At 39.2% G+C, this 21,154-nt stretch overlaps 2 non-coding genes across 2 annotated transcripts; both read left to right on the forward strand.

Annotated features, from left to right (window-relative positions):
- Window positions 1-7,451: 7,451 nt before the first annotated feature.
- Window positions 7,452-7,534, forward strand: TRNAL-UAA (transfer RNA leucine (anticodon UAA)). The gene has a single exon. It is a non-coding gene; the product is annotated as a tRNA-Leu (tRNA).
- Window positions 7,535-20,238: 12,704 nt separating this feature from the next.
- Window positions 20,239-20,320, forward strand: TRNAS-UGA (transfer RNA serine (anticodon UGA)). Its single transcript has one exon. It is a non-coding gene; the product is annotated as a tRNA-Ser (tRNA).
- Window positions 20,321-21,154: the final 834 nt, after the last annotated feature.

Below are 21,154 nucleotides of genomic sequence, written 5' to 3' on the forward strand. Positions count from 1 at the left end.
AATTCTAAACCTGAATGCTGACACACCCTGAGGAAAAGGGAGCTGAACCAGGGACAGAGAAGATTTTCCCTCCAAACCACAAGGAACAGATAAGGGAAAAAAGTGATGTAAAAAAGCGCTAATGGGAATAAAAATGTACCCTGTTATGGGGGGGAACCCTATTGGTGGAAAGGCAGCCTGGTGAAACTGATAGTACAATCAGATGAACAACATAAATAAAAAAAGATACCGGCGCCTGATCAGTCCAAAATGGATGGAAGTTCAGTGGAAATAGTCCCAATTCCAGGATGTGTTACAGTCACTGAATCTTTGAGTGCTCCATTAGGAATTCATGCAGGGGATGTGGAACATGAAATAAAAGAAGAGAGAAATTAGTGCAACACAGCTAAACAGATTACACAGACAAAAAATGCAAGCTGGCTGCCACAGGGGGACAAGACAGACAGACACAACTAGACAAACAACATTAAAGCAAAGCTAGTAATAAAAGTTAATTTATTATAACTGAAAATAAAAAGTAGGACAGGTTGCTGATACGCCGCTCCAGTGGGTTAAAATCTGAATAACACTCACAGGACGGCAGAAGTAGATTCACATGTGTCAATGTGAGACGAAGTCCACGTGTGGGGAGGTCGCAGGGTTTTTTATTTCTTTTTTTATTTATTTTTTATTTAAGGAACAGATAAGACTTTCATTTATGAGACTTCTTATATCTGCTTAATTCATGCTATATGTTTGGGGCTGGGAGACATGCTTATCTAAGGGAGTTGTGAACTGCATAGTATTTCACTAGAAATACTCCCAAGTGAATAGAAGCTTTGTTTACCCCTTGTTTGGATGGTTTCCTGATGTTAAGGAAACAGGCACAATAAAAGGCTTATTTAATTTCACTATAATCAGTCTCCCTTGCATACCTCTGTGAGCGTCCACCTACAAGCAGTAAAAATTAATATCTTGCCCAGGCTGTTATACTTCTCCAAACTCTCCCGATAAACGTTCCGATCAGGGAGCTCAAAAATATTCAAAATAGAATCTTTCAATTTATCTGGAAGCACAATAGACCGCGGGTTGCAAGATCGGTAATGCTAGCACTGAGATCGGGAGGGGGTATGGGGGTACCAGATATCATCAAATACTACCATGCTTCCCACCTAAAACAAGCAGTAATGTGGAACTGTGAACCAACAACTTGCGGTTGGCTTGGGATCGAGTCCTCCTATGTGGGCCCTTCCACTCTAGCGGTGGAGCTATATAGCTCTGGGGAGGGGGAGAGCCCCGTGGGAAGATTTAAACTTGGGATAATGAGGTGCACATGGGACATTTGGTCCAAAAGCAAAAAAAGATATGACCTCTCCAACCACCCCTCAAGCCTGAACACGATAGTCCATAATCCTGGGTTCCCACCGGGGTATTCCCCCAAATATGTGGAGCAACTCAGAAATATGGACATACTGGCAGCAAAATACCTCATTAAAGAAGGAGAGATCCTCTCCTATCAGGAGTTAAAGCAAAAGCCCCACAGACAGAACTTCCCAATATATAGCTATCTACAGATCCGACACTTTCTCCAAAAGGTGTCTCAGAAAAACAAATTTACTTCCTTAACGAACTTTGAGAAATTATGTATGGAAGGCCCTTACAGAGGAGATTTGATCTCGGAGATATACACGGGGATAGCATCTCATGCAACTCCCCAACCTCACAATTATTTGCGTAAATGGGCTGAAGACCTAAACATAGACATAGATAGGGAAGACTGGAGGGATATCTGGGAATCGGCAGCTAAAATATCAATTTGCACAGTCACAAAAGAAAACATATACAAAATTTTGTTCCAATGGTACCTAACCCCGAGTAGACTGAACCAGATCTTCCCAGGAACTCCAGATCTCTGCTGGAGAGGATGTGGTATGAGAGGGGACATGGTCCATATCTGGTGGAACTGCCCACGAATTCAGATATTCTGGACCATGGTACAAGACCCGCTGACATTCCTGTTAGCAAAACCAATAGAGGAACTTCAATCCCCAGTAAGCAAACTTATATCATTTATATTAACGGCGGCTCGATGCTCCATAGCAGCCGCATGGAAAAACATACACCCCCCTTCTACACGTACAGTCATATTAAGAGTTAACTACGTTAAACTAATGGAAAAACTATCAGCCCAATTAAACCACACCCTTGACAAATTTGATAAGATATGAGAACCCTGGTCCCTAGACTAAAACAACCACAATACTGAAAGGAAACACTCCTTCCATAAACTTAGGAACCCCAAGTAAACAGATCTACCCCCCCTCTCCCCCATCCACCTCCCCCTATTTCATAGGTACATAAGCACGACTCACATGATTGGATTACAAAATCGATATGGTACTCGCTTTGTTCTAGAAATGCTGTATTTTAATTTATGTTAAAAATCCACAAATGCTTAGTTGAACAACAGTCTTGTGATACGTATGTAAATGTTTAAAGAGATGTTACTGTATTGTGAAAACAATAAAAAAGATTGAAACAAAAAAAAAAAACTTCACTGCACTTTTCAATTTGTTTGTATCTGCTTGGCAAAGCAATCTTTACTTACTGGAATATGTGGCACACTAAAGAAGAAAACACTCTGAATTCTTCAAACATTTTCCAAGTTATACATTTTAGGGTGCTGCAGGCTGTAAAACATTTAATAAAGGACTCCATTTCAATAGATGCATTGTCTTCTATTGATAAGTATCTCTATGCTGGAACACAGTGCTAAGAGGTCATTTGTGTGCAATACTTTGCACAACATAAAATAGAGGAGAAACGGTTTACCCCTACAGAAATAACTTAAAGTGACAAAGGATAGTGTACACTTTAGTGTGAGAGTGAAGGAATACTTCCACTTTATAATTACAGATACAGTGGCAGCTGCCTTTAGCCTCGTGCGGCTGTAGCGGAGCAAATCTGATAACCGCGGACAGATGCATTTTCTTTTTTTTTTGTCCGGAGTGTATTGCGGTTTTTTAGCGCTCGTAATATTAGCATTTTATTATCGCTGTCTGCAATACTGCAATACCGTCTAAAACTCAGGGGGGCGTTCGCGAGCTGTTGTCTTCGAAGTCTAATACTTTAGCAGTTCAACCTACGTCAGTACACAGTGTGCGTGTGCACGTGCAGTAATTGTAAATTTGCATATTTATACATGCATTTGCAGTGCTGTATGTCTCATTTGAAAATTGTTGAAATGCATAGGCGTGTACAGTACTGTAACAGTATCACATTTTGGCATATACAGCGCTCTCCCCTCGCTCGCCCCCGCACACACACAGGATAATTTACTGCACTGCAGGGTATTTCAACTACTTATCTTCTCTAAAGTGCAGTACACCTCTCACACACCATTCCTTTGAATGTGTTTCTTTGTGGTTTCAATCACACTCCTGCTTGCTTGCGAAGTTCAAGAGTGATTTTTTATTTTTATTTTCTCCACAAGCCTGCCTAAACCATCTTGATATGATGATATTCAATCTGTGCTGTAGCTTTTGACTGCGACACTGTGCGTTTGACTGCACATGGTTGATTTGTGTGCTTTTTATGTACTGTATTTTGGGGTGTAGGTATCAAATTATTATGATGACCTACCTTTTGAAAATATGCATTTCTTTGAACTGCAGTACAGCTAATCCTTCATGCAGGCTCGCTCAAGGATTTGAAACTCTTATAGACAGACACCTCTCCAGAGCCATTCCGTTTCTAAAGCTTGCCATTGTGTTTTTAATCCATCCCTAGCTGAGCATCACCTCTCTGCGCCTGCGTGCCTTATTTTTCTATTGTTGTCTTAGAGTCACCTCTCTATAATCCTCTTTGGGAAGGGAGCTAGCTGATGATTACTGCGCATGACTCACCCATCCACCACCCCAACCCTTTGAGGCTTTGTTTACAGTAACGCTTTTGAAAATCCCTTCTCGATTTTGATATGTAAATCTGATTTGCACAGCACTGTGAAATTGAGAGTTAAAAAAAAACATTATCTGATTCATGTTGTTGATGCAGTAAATTACCACTTTTTGTAATTCATTCTTTTTCTTTGGTGTAGGTGTGGGGGGGGGGTTGTCAATGATTATGATTATCATGAATGTAAATAAATATTTATTTTATTTTATCAGGAACAAAAAACAAATATAAAAATAATCATGAATTATACAAAATGCAGTCTTTATTCAGTTCTTCTGTCAGATTGAAATTGAGGGCCGATGTATAATCATTAATAATGCACATTGATAATAATATTAGTTAATAATATATAATAATATATATTTATTAATATAATTTTTTCCGTCTTTATCTTCTTCTTCATTCTGTGTACAGTACAGTAGTTTATTGAGAGAGGAGAGGTGTTGTGTACATCATGACTGCAGTTTAGATACTGTACACTTAAGTGTACAAACAGTTCACAAACTTTAAACGATACCCCCCCTCTCCCCCAGTACATCCTTTTTTTCTGAAAAGACAAGAAAACAAAAAATGAGTGCAGTTATGTGCATACTGTATTATGGCATTGTGTGCTGTATAGTACTGTCAAATTAGTATATACTGGAACTACTGTATACTCTGACTACTAGGAAAGAAAAAAATCTGTGCCATACTTATCTGAATCATACTGTACTTACAATACAATACTACAGTACAGTACTATACCATACTACCTTCCTGATGCTTGCCCATTACGCGCGATCACAATGGGCAACACAGTCGCACTATGGTCAATATATTTATTGCATCGTTCCACGGTGAGTACATCGTTCCAAAAACTCAGTATGCCTTGCGCCAACTCATCCTTTTTGTAGGGTTTCACGACTTTTCGGATATGGTCCTTCAGCTGATGCCAGACCATTTCGATAGGATTGAAGTCTGGCGATCTGTCATTGGAGGGGGGAAAAAAGGACAATTAGTTAAAGAAATACAGTACACAGTAAAAACAGTGGAAAAAAATGAGACACGGTTACCGCATTTACTCTGCTGGCGTCTTCACCCAGTTGATACCACGCTCAAGGATATGCGCTGTTGACGCGTGTGCTTTAAATTGTTGTCCTGGTAGAAACGGTGACCATCCGGGAACTCACATGAGATGTATTCCACAATCTCCGGCACAATTTTCTCTTGGAAGAAAGCTTTATTCATGATTCCTATAACAAGAAAAGAAAAGTGCTCAAAAAACTGCACACTAGTACAGTACAGTGCGTAAGGCAAAAGCATGTGACATACATTTTACTGTACCTTCAAAGATGAAGTTTTCTGAGAAGTCTTCAAAGAGGGGTTTGTGTAAAAGACCAGACACTTGTTAATTCTTTAAACTAAAGATAGTGTCATTTTCTATTGGTTTAGGAGATTTTGAAAAAATCAGGAAAAGCTTTCTGTTTTTTTTCCATGTAAATAGAATTAACACCATGCACTACATGTTACCAGTGGAACTTTTCTTCTGCTCCTTCTCTTTCTTCAATATTTTAATAAATGATTTTGAAAAAACAAAATAATAAAAACGATGACTTTTTGGTGGAAACTGCTTTGTCCTTGTTCTTCTTGCCCCAATTGCCATCCGACTCTGCTCTTCTAATCTCTGACATCCAAGTTAGATCATTTTCCCTTTACTCCTTTTTCATAGTTACATAGTAGATGAGGTTGAAAAAAGACGTACGTCCATCAAGTTTAACCTATGCTAAATTTAGACAACAGATACGTTATCCTATATCTATACTTACTTATTGTTCCAGAGGAAGGCAACAAAGAAAACCCAGAGTCATATAATCCAATGATATCTCATAAGGGAAAAAATAAATTCCTTCCTGACTTCAAGAATTGGCAATCGGATGAATCCTTGGATCAACATCCTTCCCAAGTATACTTATTTGGTATATATACCTTTCCTATCTAAAAAGATGTCAACCTGTTTTTGAACAAATCAATTGTATCTGCCATCACAGTCTCCATGGGTAATGAATGCCACATTTTTACTAAGTGCAGTATTGGCGGATCCGCTCATCCCCAGTTTATTTCCAACTTTTTGCGATGGGGCAATTTGGAGGTAAATTTGCCATTCTAGAGCCCCGAACAGCAGCAAGAAGCTGATCGGGGCTCCAAGAATTGCACGAGTTTGAGAAACTGGCGATGCGCTGCGAAAAAAGTCTTCTCGCCAAACGTTTGGAGGATTTTTTTGTACGCCAAAAAAAAAAGGCGAATTTGATTATTTTCGCCAGGTTACCGCAGCTTCCTGAATATCTAGAGGCACTTTTGGCGGAAACCTGGCAAGAACTGATTTATCGGAGCTCTCTGCATAGACCCCTAAGTCAGAAGCTGGGACGAAGTTCTGAAAATAGAAGGCGGCAGGCACGGTTGGGTATTCTACCTGAAAAGAGTACCAAGAAGCCAGGGAGGATTTCCCAATCAGGGTAAGCCTTTCAAAGAAGGCGCTCTGCACTTATTTGTAGCTATTTTTCGACCCCAGACCCCTAGTAAATGTGTATTTCTTCTGTATATTTTATATTCATTGTTGTCCGTGAGTTTCACTCAAATAAACCCCATTTTATTCCACTATCTTGTTTTGTCTATTGAATGATCCCTGAAAGGTATAAAAGGTGTTAAAAGTGCTGGGCTCCCATGACATTTGGCTAGACAATAAGATATTAGTACTGGAATACATTGCATATTTGCATAACCTAGGTTTATACAGGCAGCAATATTATGTCAAAGGACAAAGTCATCTTTCTATCTATATGTAACTACTTCTTCAGTTACTGCTATGTACTGACCTTTGGTGGCTCTCTTAGTGGTTGTGGACAAAATACTGTATGTAGCTATCCCCGCCCATCTCAAACAGGAAAATACATCCTGTATGTTTGATATATATATATATGGTAAGGAAGAGTAGGCTTGGAAAGTGGAACTAATCAGTGCTTAGGGAAATCATAATTCTAGTGCAGTGTTATAATAGTCAATCTTTCTAAAAAGACTAACAATATGTATACTATTGCCTAGACTTTCACATTCAATGTCATACATTATTCATTGGAAGTCACCCATGGCCTTGAAAAATTTCCCAACTTTATAAGATAACTCACCGTGAAATGCTCCATGAAGGACAACTATCTATAATAATCAAGAAGATTAAAAAATGGGTTAGGAGGCGCAAATTGTAATAAATGTATAATGCACTTCCCCTGACTGAGTAGAAGAAAGCTAGACATTTTGACTCCATTTATGATATGGGATCACTCTTTTACAAAAAGTAAATATGTAACCCTGTTCAGCATAATCTTGCTGCAAAAAAACTCTAGCATTTCCAGGAACAGGTGAAAAGGCTGCAGAAAGCACAGTCACTTAGCCATGTTGTTCTCATTCGTCATATATGACTTTTAAGGACATACTGTACATTGCTGAAGTCCATTTTATCCAGATGATCAAAATTCTAAGTCACCACCAGGATGGCCGAGTTGTGAAGGCGTTGGACTTAAGATCCAATGGACACATGTCTGCGTGGGTTCAAACCCCACTCCTGGTATTGCTTTGTTTGTCTTGCAGATTAATTGAATACATTATTCCTGGACATGTTTATTTTGTTGATACTTTTGCCATAGTCCACATATTGATAGTTCATATTTGTCATCATTCAAAAGTGAGTGTTACCCATATACGCTCAAGAGCCATCTGTGTGACTGAATTCTGTGCTACCTGCTATGTAGTAATGGCCGAGGGGTTAAGGTGGTGGACTAGAAATCCATTGGGGTTTTCCCACGCTGGTTCAAATCCAGCTGACTACGTTGACTTTTTCAGTGGTAAAGTGTTATTAAAAACTTCACTGCACTTATCATTTGGTTTGTATCTGCTTGGCAAAGCAATCTTTACTTACTAGAATATGTGGCACACTAAAGAAGAAAACACTCTGAATTCTTAAAACATTTTCCAAGTTATACATTTTAGGGTGACTGTGCTAAGTACTGCATGTATTGAGATGTGTACATTCTTTACAGTCTTAGGTACCATTTTATGGCATAGTTCTTTTTATTTAATAAATAGTATTTTTATAGTCACTAGGATTCTCTATGTTGTATGTGTAGTGTAGACCTGTTTTAACCCTGCAGAGTTGCACTATGATCTGTGTCTGTGTGTGTTTTTTCCCTTACATGGCCTGTCAAGCAAGTGTGCTGATCCCCTGAGGAGTACAGGATTATCCATTGAACTTTTGGCGCCAGGTTTTTTTCTTTGTTTCCAAGTATTTTCTGTTAGTACTGACAGTATTACTAGGCAGCCATTATATTTTGTATTTTTACTTGTCACATTGGTGTTTTAATCTTTTGCGCTTGTTCACATTTTTTATTTTTCACATTCTTTACAGTCTGCCAAAACTATATTGTTTAAATACAGCCACGGCCCCTTTTATTCTCCAACATCTCCGATTTTTTTCAGGATTTTTTTCCGAATGCCACGCACTTCACTGCACTTCACCACGTTCATGCCGCATTCTGACCGCATTTATACCGCATTCATGTTGCATTCACACCCGTGGTTGATGTGCGGTTGATGTGTTTATTGATAATGGTTCGGATTTAATTGGTTGCAATTCTTTGCGTATCCGCCAGATGGCAGATATTCATGAATTGTAATGCGCATGCGCTTCAGTAATGTGTCGACTTGCAGGTGTTTAAAAGAATACCACAGTGGTCCATTGTAAATTGGCTTTGGGACTGAAGAAGTTACAATAATGTATCAATTTAGGCTTTTCATATTAAAAAAAGACAAGCACAGTTTCTGGTCTGGTTATTGTCCTGAGAGTCTCGCCATGAGTGCACAACTGCAGTCCGTGTTCCAAAAACCCGACAGAACGTACGCTTATTTAATATGGCCGTGATTAATGCAACAGATGATAAGATGGCAACAGTTGTTCAAATTTATCAGTATTTTATCGAAAACTATGACTTTTACAAATTTTCACCAGATGCTCATGTGTGGAAGCGTGCAATAAGGAAAAAGATATGTAGCGATCCATGTTTTTTTCATATTGATCCCGATGTTATTGGAGGGTATTGGTGTGTATCACTGGGTTTTTCCCGTATCTATGATCATGGAGACTGCAAAAGGCGAAAGGTCGTGTTAAAACCAACTAAGAAACGTCAGTCGCTAGCAAGCAATGCGAGAGTGACAGCGACAGTGACAGCTTCCAATAACGGTCCGACCGTCAGTGAAAACCTGGTGACCGGCAACCCTTGCTGTCTGTCCCTGCCCGGATACCTGCAGTCTGAGCCAGATTTCGCGTACAGATTCGAGCAAGCTTGCATATACCTAAGCGATTTCCAGCCTCATCAGCTGACTACAGGTGTAGTAGTCCTGCTGTCACCTGTCAACGACATGTACGATCAAGAATACGGGACTGGCAGTGGCTCCGTGCCAACTGATTGGCAAAGTCTATGGTGAGTAATGTTGCCGTATTTTATTCTGTTTTTGAAATATCAATATCAATGTGATTCAAAAATCAAGCGATTCTCCTGTAAGCAATATCATTGGCTGAGCAGCTTCTACAGTAGATACTGCACAATTGGTGAAAAGCTAGGTGCATGCGCATTGGAACCTTCTTGAAACGCATATGCGTGTCATCACATCGACAGTAGGCGCATGCGCATGTGAACAGGAGATACCCCCCAAGAAAATTATTGGTGGAACTGACTGTGGGAACTTCTTTAAGGGACTGACTGACCATTACAGTAAAACTTTTACTTTTTTTTTGTTCCTCAGAAAAGAAAACTTTGTCATCTCATGCGGAAAATTACAAATGGAGGGATTTCGATGGATAATATCGCTTTGTGTTACAATGCCTGCATATTGCTGAATCTGAGTAAAAGAAAACAGGTACCGGAGTCTACAGTTTAGTGGCCGTTGTTATTGATTAGGATAGAATACCTGAAACAGTATGCTGTTGTTTTCAGACCGTATACAATACTTTTTTTATATATACTGTATAATAAACCCGAAAAATAAAAAGTATGCATTTATTCTACAGTACATATATTCCAGTACATATGTGTATTCTATACCCGTACAGCATGTATTGTTTTAATACTCTTGTGATGTACAGTACTGAGCATGCCTATAGTATACTGTACAGTATGCCTGGACAGTACTGTACAGTATATTCTAGAAACACTGTATTTTGTTACAGAATAAAAGGAGACAATGGAATAATTTAAAATAAATCAACATTTTATTTCATTGGTGGTGTAAGTACAAAAACATTTATTTACAAATACAATGTAAAAACATTTTAAGTGTACAGCAATTCAAAACATCAAGAGGTGTATGGTTTACTGCTAGTGAAAACATTTATGTACAGAAAGTCAAAACATTTACAGTCAGTCAGGCCTGCACACAACTCCAGTCTTCGGGGGCCGCAAACAGCCCCGGTTTTAAGGCCTGTTTGCGGCCCTTCGGGGACTGGAATTGTACAGGTCCTGTGTACGGTAAGGAAAAACATTTCTTTATTAATACAAGTTAAAACATGCAACATCTCCTTTATTAAAGTACAAAAAGTCAAAACATGTACAGCACAACAGTATGGTGTTATTAAAAAAAAATATTTCTTCATAAAATTTAAAAAACGCAACATCACCTTTATTAAAGTACAGAAAGTCAAAACATTTACAGTAGGATGGTGTACAGAACAGTCAGTCAGGCCTGCACAACTCCAGTCCTCGAGGGCCACAAACAGCCCCGGTTTTAAGGACAACCTTGAAAAACGGGCCTGTTTGCGGCCCTCTGGGACTGGAATTGTGCAGGTCCTTTCTACAGTAAGTAAAAACATTTCTTTATTAATACAAGTTAAATAACGCAACATCTCCTTTATTAAAGTACAGAAAGTCAAAACATTTACAAAAACATTTACAAAAAATAAACAACAGTTGAACAGTCACGCAAATTCGATCCCCACCAGATTGTCCTTCCAGGGCCGATGCCTTGTATGGCGCAAAATGCCATTAATGGAGTCTCGAACGATTTTCATTAAAGGATCTGTTATTGAAAAATAGCGCCGCAATTCCTACACAATAGTCCTTCTTAAATTTTCAGGAAGCACACTTTTTTCGGTATTTCCTTCGTAGTTCACTTTGTAGACCCACCGGCAGTACACCAAGTAGGACACGTGGTGCTTAAAAATTAACATGGCATACTTCTGGGGTAAACCAGCACTCATCACCCTATACTTCTCCCTGAGTGTCGGTTGCAGCTCGCGCAGGATGATGTCGGGCACCGTATCGATGCAAGCGTATGTAAGTTGGGTTCTGTGAGCGGGTGTTCTTCTGTGAGCGGGTGTGCTTGTGTCAGCGAGAGAGTGTAGGTTGTCTGGGAGGAAGCTTTCCTCCTGTCTTGCTCGCCGTGTTGTCTTCTGGCGTGGTCTTGACGGGGTTGTCATGTTATCCTCCTCCTCAACGGCATACATGTACACAAATTCTTTTGGTGGAGGCGGTGCGCTTAGTGTTGGAAGGTGGTCGAAGGTCCCATTCATCACATCCATGCCACCCTCCTGCTCCGGTGTCGGGGATACAGGGGCATGGACACCGAGCAAATTATGTATCCCCGCTATGTCAGTCTCTATCTTCTCCATCCGTCGATCCATCTTCTCCATCCGTTGATCCATCTTCTGCATCCGTTGATCCATATTTAGCATGGTCTCTAAATGCAGATCTATCTTAACCAGCACAGTAGAGTTCCCGTGGATATCCACATTTAACCCATTCAACATGCGGTCTAACGAGCTGGTTCTTGTGCATGGCGTGCTGTGGAAAACGGGGTGGATGGGTGCTACGGAGGATGAGATGGGGGTTCCATGGAGAGAAGCGGCAGCGTCGTCGAAGAGGGATGGAGAAAGCGACCTGTGGATTTCCGGGCGAGGAGCGGCAGATTCATCTAAGCGTAATGGAGAAAGTGACCCGTGGATTTTAGGGGCACCAGTGGCAGCGTCGTCGAAGACCAGTGGCGAAGATTGGCTGTCGGTTTCCGGGAGAGCGGCGGAAGATTCGTGGATGAGTAGTGGAGTAGTATGGCTGTAGATTTCCGGGAGAGCGGCGGCAGAGTCGTCGAAGCATAAACGAGGAAGTGGCCTGCGGGTTCGATGGGTTGGCTTCCATTTACATAACTACAGTATTTAATACAGTATATCTATTGTTTATATTGCTGCATATTAATAGAACTATATATTGTGTAGATCTATCTCATTTTATAGTTATTTTGGTATATTTATATAACTACAGTATTTAATACAGTATATCTATTGTTTATATTGCTTCATATTAATAGAACTATATATTGCTTAGATCTCTCATTTTATAGTTATTTCGATATATTTATATAACTACAGTATATAATACTGTATATCTATTGTTTATATTGCTGCATATTAATTGAACTATATATTGTGTAGATCTCTCATTTTATAGTTTTTTCGGTATATTTATATAACTACAGTATATAATACTGTATATCTATTCTTTATATTGCTGCATATTAATTGAACTATATATTGTGTAGATCTCTCATTTTATAGTTTTTTCGGTATATTTATATAACTACAGTATATAATACAGTATATCTATTGTTTATATTGCTGCATATTAATAGAACTATATATTGTGTAGATCTATCTAATTTGATACTATTTTTACTGTAAATGATGTGCTGTACTTGTGGCCTACTGCACTTTAACTTACCGGATTGTTGTTTTTCTGTACATTGTAGGGAAACAACTCTTCTGGTCGACAAAATAAGTGAAGAGAATGATGAGTGCCTTATAGGTCAAATACACAATGAACCACCAGGAGAGGGATAGGGAGTGATCACAGGACCATACTAATAGAATAATGTAATTAAATACGTGTATGTTAGGTAATCAAATAGTGGGTGCAAACTGTGAACGGAAAAGTGAATCAGAAAAAGGGGGAAGGGAAACACAAAGTGATTGTGCCCCTAAAAGTATTCACTAAACTGCACACCACTGAGTGTAAAAATTAACTTTTAATAGATTTACTTAAAACATATATTACCAAAGAATTGTGTAACGTGAATTAAAAATAAATTAAATCAACACTATCAAGCATCCATGTCATCAGATATATGATTATACTACCCCAATTAACAATCTAATCTTGGTTGGATATAGAGGACATGAGATGATGTAAGTCAGGGTATTAACCCCTCTGGAACAACTGTGAGACCCGGTGGTAAATATATATATATATATATATATATATATATATATATATATATATATATATATATATATATATAAGTCAGCGAGCTAATAAAGGAATAAATATCCAAACAGCCTGCTAGGATTTTTACCATTGAGCACTTCAGTAATAAATGTCAATATAGTGAGGTGCAAATACTGTCAGTGGTAAAGCTGACACTCACAGCAATGTTGTTGGTGAGTTCACAGCATAAGCCCTGTGAAGACACATATCATGGATAACAGGGATGAAAAGCTCACTGACTGTAAAAACTGGATTAAGTAAACAAATACTAAGGTCCATACACACAGAACCAGGAGACTGCTGACACTACATTAAAACAGCTCCAAGTAGGAGACTGACACCATTGCACTGACATATCCTGACTTACATCATCTCATGTCCTCTATATCCCACCAAGATTAGATTGTTAAGTGGGGTAGTATAATCATATATCTGATGACATGGATGCTTGATAGTGTTGATTTAATTTATTTTTAATTCACGTTACACAATTCTTTGGTAATATATGTTTTAAGTAAATCTATTAAAAGTTAATTTTTACACTCAGTGGTGTGCAGATTAGTGAATTCTATTAGGGGCACAATCACTTTGTGTTTACCTTCCCCCTTTTTCTGATTCAAATACACAATGCCGCAAAATCACAATCTCACTTTATCCGAGACCAGCATAAAGAAGATTAGATGCAGAATTGGATGGAAATATGGACATGTTAGGTTAGTACTGGACAGTACAGGAGGTTAAAGTATTGTTTAAGAAACTGTACTGTACCTATAAAATGATTCCTTGTCATTACAGAGCGTACCCTATGATAAGATACGTTAACAAGATCAAGAGAGTGGTCCAGGCCCAGGCATGGATCGACAGCGGAGAAACTTTCCAGGATTGCAGGATTTGCCACCTTTGCATTCCACAAAAAAGGTTGCATATCTATGAAGCCGCGTCCAAAACACCCAGTGAAGATGCATTTGTGGGGTGCCATTTCTAGGCGTGGACCAGGATGCATCGTCATCTTTGAAGGTACAGTAAAATGTATGTCACATGCTTTTGCCTTACGCACTGTACTGTACTAGTGTGCAGTTTTTTGAGCACTTTTCTTTTCTTGTTATAGGAATCATGAATATAGCTTTCTTCCAAGAGAAAATTGTGCCTGAGATTGTGGAATACATCACACGTGAGTTCCCGGATTGTCACCGTTTCTACCAGGACACTGATCAGAAGCACACCACGTCAACAGCGCATATCCTTGAGCGTGGTATCAACCGGGTGAAGACGCCTGCGAAGTAAGTGCGGTAACCGTGTTTCATTTTTTCCCACTGTTTTTACTGTGTACTGTATCTCTTTAACTAATTGTCCTTTTTTTTCCCCTCCAATGACAGATCGCCAGACTTCAATCCTATCGAAATGGTCTGGCATCAGCTGAAGGACCATATCCGAAAGTTGTGAAACCCTCCAAAAAGGATGAGTTGGCGGAAGGCATACTGAGTTTTTGGAACGATGTACTCACCGTGTAACGATGCAATAAATATATTGACCATATTGCGACTGTGTTGCCCATTGTGATCGTGCGTAATGGGCAAGCATCAGGAAGGTAGTATGGTATAGTACTGTACTGTAGTATTGTAAGTACAGTATGATACAGGTAAGTATGGCACAGATTTTTTTTCCCTGAGAGAGCAGCACCAGCCATCTGGTTACAAAGTATTTAACAGTAGTCACAGTATACAGTAGTTCCAGTATAGATTGGTTTGACAGTACTAACTGCATAATGTTGTCCAATATGGAGTAGCTATACAGTACACAATGCCATAACACAGTATGCACATAACTGCTCAATTTTTTTCTTTCCTGAGAGAGCAGCACCAGCCATCTGGTTACAAAGTATTTAACAGTAGTCACAGTATACAGTAGTTCCAGTATAGACTAGTTTGACAGTATTATACAGCACACATTACCATAATACAGTATGCACATAACTGCACTAATTTTTTGTTTTCTTGTCTTTTCAGAAAAAAAGGATGGACTGGGAGATAGGGGGGGTATCGTGTAAAGTTTGTGAACTGTTTGTACAGTTAAGTGTACAGTATCTAAACTGCAGTCATAATGTACACAAAACCTCTCCTCACTCAATGAACTACTGTACTGTACACAGAATGAGGAAGAAGATAAAGACGGAAAAAATTATATTATTATATATATATATATATTATTATATATTATATATTATTAATTAATATTATTTTCAATGTGCATTATTTATGATTATCCACCGGCCCTCAATGTTCTTCTGACATAAGAACTGAATAAAGAATGCATTTTTTATTATTCATGATTATTTGTATATTTGTATTTTATGTCCCTGATAAAATAAAATAAATATTTCTTTACATTCATGATAATCATATTCATTGACAACCCCCCCAACCCCCACACACACCTACACCAAAAAGTGGTAATTTACTGCATCAACAACATGAATCAGATAACGGATTTTGTAACTCTCAATTTCACAGTGCTGTGCAAATCAGATTTACATATCAAATTCGAGAAGGGATTATCAAAAGCGTTACCGTAACAAAGCCTCAAAGGGTTGGGGGGGTGGATGGGTGAGTCATGCGCAGTAATTATCAGTTAGCTCCCTTCCCAAAGAGGATTACAGAGAGGTGACTCAAAGCCAACAATGGGAAAATTAGGCACGCGGGTGCAGAGAGGTGATGCTCGACAAGGGACTGACGATTAAAAACACAATGGCAAGCTTTAGAAACGGAATGTATTCTGGAGAGGTGTCTGTCGATAAGAGGTTCAAATCCTTGAGCGAGCCTTGTGTGTGTGTGTCGGGGAGGGGAGTACAGGGTACAGGGTACAGCTGCATGAAGGATTAGCTGTACTGCAGTTCAAAGAACTTGCATATTTTCAAAAGGCAGGTCATCATAATAATTTGATCCCTACACCTCCAAATACATAAAAACACACAAATCAACCATGTGCAGTCAAACGCATAGTGTCGCAGTCAAAAGCTACAGCACAGATTGAATATCGTAATATCAAGATGGTTTCGGCAGGCTTGTGGAGAAAATAAAAATAAAAGATGAGGAGAAAAAAAAATATATATTTTTTTGGTCACTCACTCTTGAACTTCGCAAGCAAGCAGTGGTGAACTTACAGATGCATGCGCAGTAATCATCAGCTATGTACTGTATCCCAAAGAGGATTACATGCAGGCGCAGAGAGGTGATGCTCGGCTAGGGACGGATTAAAAACACAATGGCAAGCTTTAGAAATGGAATGGCTCTGGAGAGGTGTCTGTCAATAAGAGTTTCAAATCCTTGAGCGAGCCTTGTGTGTGTGCGTGAGGGAGGGGCACATGCTGAATGGGTTAAGTGTGGATATCCCCAGGAACTCTACTGTGCTGGTAAAGATAGATCTGCTTCTGGAGACCATGCTAAATATGGATCAACGGATGCAGAAGATGGATCATCGCATGGAGAAGATGAATTGACGGATGGAGAAGATAGAGACTGACATAGCGGGGATACATAATTTGCTCAGTGTTCATGCCCCTGTATCCCCGATGCCGGAGCAGGAGGGTGGCATGGATGTGATGAATGGGACCTTCGACCACCTTCCAACACTAAGCGCACCCCCTCCACCAGAAGAATTTGTGTACATATATGCCATTGAGGAGGAGGATAACATGACAACCCCGTCAAGACCACGCCAGGAGACAGCACGGTGACCAAGACAGGAGGAAAGCTTCCTTCCAGACAACCTACCCTCACCCACCACCACAAGCACACCCGCTCACAGAAGAACACCTGCTCCCAGAACCCAACCTACATACGCTTGCATCGATACGGTGCCCGACATCATCCTGTGCGAGCTGCAACCGGCACTCAGGGAGAAGTATAGGGTGATGAGTGCTGGTTTACCCCAGAAGTATGCCATGTTAATTTTTAAGCACCACGTGTCCTACTTGGTGTACTGCGGGTGGGTCTACAAAGTGAACTACGAAGGAAATCACGAAACAAGTGCGCTTCCTGAAAATTTAAGAAGGACTATTGTGGAGGAATTGCGGCACTATATTTCAATAACAGATCCTTTAATGAAAATCGTTCGAGACTCCATTAATGGCATTTTGCGCCATACAAGGCATCAGCCCTGGAAGGACAATCTGGTGGGGATCGAATTTGCGTGACTGTTCAACTGTTGTTTATTTTTTGTAAATGTTTTTGTAAATGTTTTGACTTTCTGTACTTTAATAAAGGAGATGTTGCGTTTTTTAACTTGTATTAATAAAGAAATGTTTTTACTTACTGTACACAGGACCTGCACAATTCCAGTCCCAGTGGGCCGCAAACAGGCCCGTTTTTCAAGGTTGTCCTTAAAACCGGGGCTGTTTGTGGCCCTCGAGGACTGAAGTTGTGCAGGCCTGACTGCCTGTTCTGTACACCATCCTACTGTAAATGTTTTGACTTTCTGTACTTTAATAAAGGAGATGTTGCGTTTTTTAAATTTTATGAATACATATCCGCTCAAGAGTCATCTGTGTGACTGAATTTGGTGCTACCAACTATGTAGTCATGGCTGAGTGGTTCGGCGATGGACTAGAAATCCATTGAGGTTTCCCCGTGCAGGTTCAAATCCTGCTGACTACGTTGACTTTTTCAGTGGTTAAGTGTTATTAAAAACTTCACTGCACTTTTCATTTTGTTTGTATCTGCTTGGCAAAGCAATCTTTACTTACTGGAATATGTGGCACACTAAAGAAGAAAACACTCTGAATTCTTCAAACATTTTCCAAGTTATACATTTTAGGTTGCTGCTGGCTGTAAAACATTTAATAAAGGACTCCATTTCAATAAATGTATTCTTTTCTATTGATAAGTATCTCTATGCTGCAACATAGTGCAAAGAGGTCATTTGTGTGCAATACTTTGCACAACATAAAATAGTGGAGAAACGGTTTACCCCTACAGAAATAACTTAAGGTGACAAAGGATAAAGATAATAGACATGAGAAGCCAAAACATTTGGAGATTACCAAACTATTTAGCAAAAAGTGAAAAATTCAGGGAATTCCTACAAAATAAGTGGAGAGAGTTTGAAATTGATAATGAAGACCACAAACCGATCCAATATTGTTTTCGGAAGGCTCTAAAGCAGTCATGAGGGGCCAAATTATCTCATACGTCAGCAGGTTCAAGAGGGAGGCCAACAAAGGCTTCAATGTGGAAAGTAAGGAGATAGGGCAAGCTTATAAAATGCTTAAGACAAAGGACTCCCAAATCAATAGAGAAAGCTACTGGCAGAAGAAAGCGGCATGTGAAATGTGGATAGAAAAACAAGAAATCAGGAAAAACACAATCAGAGAGACCACATTCTTTAATCATGGGAACAAATCTGGTAGACTCTTGGGGAACCTCATGAGAGGGTATAATAACATAAAACCTATTGTGCAAATAAAAGATTTAAAGGGAGCAATAACTACAGACGCAGAAAAAATAAGCTTCATTTTTAAAAAATATTATGAAAAACTATACGAGAAGGGATCTATCAATATAGCTAATAGAAAAAGGTTCTTCGAGAAACTTACAATCCCAAAAATCAATGCAGACCAACTAGCGAGCATCAATGCCCCCATTACAGCCAAAGAACTTGAAGACACTATAGGTAATTTGAAGACATTTAAGGCCCCAGGACCGGACGGTCTGTCATGGGAGTACTATAAAATACTCAAGGAAGAAATAAATAATAAACTGAAAACAACCTTCCAGTTAATCCTAGAAGGGAAAGGAGCCATACTTTCAAGTGAAATGGCCCATATAAAAATTATTCATAAACCCAGGAAAGACCCCCTTCTGCCAGAGTCATATACTGTCCCGGCCAGCTTTACTGTAAAGCTAGCCGGGATAAATGCGGGGGTTTTCTCCGATTTGAACGGAGTTTCCCGTAGTTTTCCACGCGGCGGCCGCTTCAAAAGATAAGGGCTAATGGCGTTTATCATTGAAATCGCCCGAGGCGCTGGAAACCGGCCGAAAAGAGCCAAAAAGTGTCGCGCACCATCCGCGATTTAAAAATTCCCGTGGTGGCAGCCGCTTTAGAATAAAGCTGGCCGCCACTGTAGGCCAAAATCCCTGATAAACCAGGATATTAAGATATTTACAAAAATAATAGCAGATAGATTGTCAAAAATACTACCATCTATCATACACCCAAACCAATCGGGTTTTATAAAGGGAAAATCAGGAGTTAAAAATATTAGAAAGGTCATTTAGGCTATCCTTTGGGCACAAAAGCTGAAGATAAAAAATGCTGCCGTGGTCGCTATAGACGCTGAGAAGGCGTTCAATAACATACTCTGGACTACGTCCACTTTGTGTTAGATAAGTTTGTTTTTTTGTGGGAACATCACCTTGGTCTTGAAAACCCTATATAACAAACCAAAAGCCAAGATTATATCGTCCCGCTGTATATCAGAATCCTTCTCGCTCCATAGAGGGATGAGACAAGGATGCCCGCTGTCTCCGCTGTTATTTAACCAAGCAATAGAACCGCTGAGACACTATTTGAGACAGATGACCGACTGACTGGAACACATGCCTGTAATGATCTATGTTCTTCTTGCCCCAATTGTCCTCCAAATCTGCTCTTTTAATCTCTGACATCCAAGTTAGATCATTTTCCAATTACTCCTTTTAACCCCTTTTCTTTTTTTTCTGCCTCAGATCTTTTTCATACTGTACATTGAATGTGGTTAACAAAAAGTATTCTCGTCATTATTCAAAAACCCAATAGCAGCAACATTTTACAAAGATAATGTTGTTTAAACAATGTGTACAAACAAGGCATGTAGTTCTCTTTATGAAAATATTCTCAAGGTTATTTGGTTCTTATTGGTCATCAATTATTAGTGTGTGTTACCCATATCCGCTCAAGAGCCATCTGTGTGACTGAATTCACTGCAACCAGCTATGTAGGCATGGCCGAGTGGTTAAGGCGATGGATTTGAAATCCATTGCGGTTTCCCCGCGCAGGTTCAAATCCTGCTGACTACGTTGACTTTTTCAGTGGTTAAATGTTATTAAAAACTTCACTGCACACTTCATTTTGTTTGTATCTGCTTGGCAAAGCAATCTTTACTTACTGGAATATGTGGCACACTAAAGAAGAAAACACTCAGAATTCATCAAACATTTTCCAAGTTATACATTTTAGGGTGCTGCTGGCTGTAAAACATTTAATAAAGGACTCCATTTCAATAAATGCATTGTTTTCTAATGATAGGTATCTCTATGCTGCAACATAGTGCTAAGAGGTCATTTGTGTGCAATACTTTGCACAACATAAAATAGAGGAGAAACGATTTACCCCTACAGAAAATCTTAAGGTGACAGAGCATAATGAGCACTTTAGTGTGAGAGTGAGGGAATTCTTCCACTTTATATTTACAGATAATATTTGACTTCTTCATAATGACTGTGCTAAGTACTGCATGTATTGGCATGTGTACATACTTTACAGTCTGCCAAAACTATATTGTTTAAATATAATGGGAATAATCAATGTTATAGTTCAACTGCTTATCACACTTCAGCACAAATAGCTTTTTGTTATGAAAAAAACAACTTAGCTTGAATTTTACTGAAAATGGTCATTCATGTATGTAATAATTGTACTGTGACTTCCTGAAGTTTACAGAAAATTAAGACATTAATCAAATGTAAACTTTATGGAATCTTTTGTGAAACAGAATTATTCTCATTAAGAACAAATGTACTTTGTACTTTGATATTAAATTCAGAGACAGAACATTTTATATTAAAATCAGATTTAGGGGCCTATGCAGAGAGCAGCGCTATTTCGAAATTCGCCATTTTTTGGAGAAAATC

This window comes from Ascaphus truei, chromosome 15 (assembly GCF_040206685.1).
Source record: "Ascaphus truei isolate aAscTru1 chromosome 15, aAscTru1.hap1, whole genome shotgun sequence".
Lineage (NCBI taxonomy): Eukaryota > Metazoa > Chordata > Amphibia > Anura > Ascaphidae > Ascaphus > Ascaphus truei.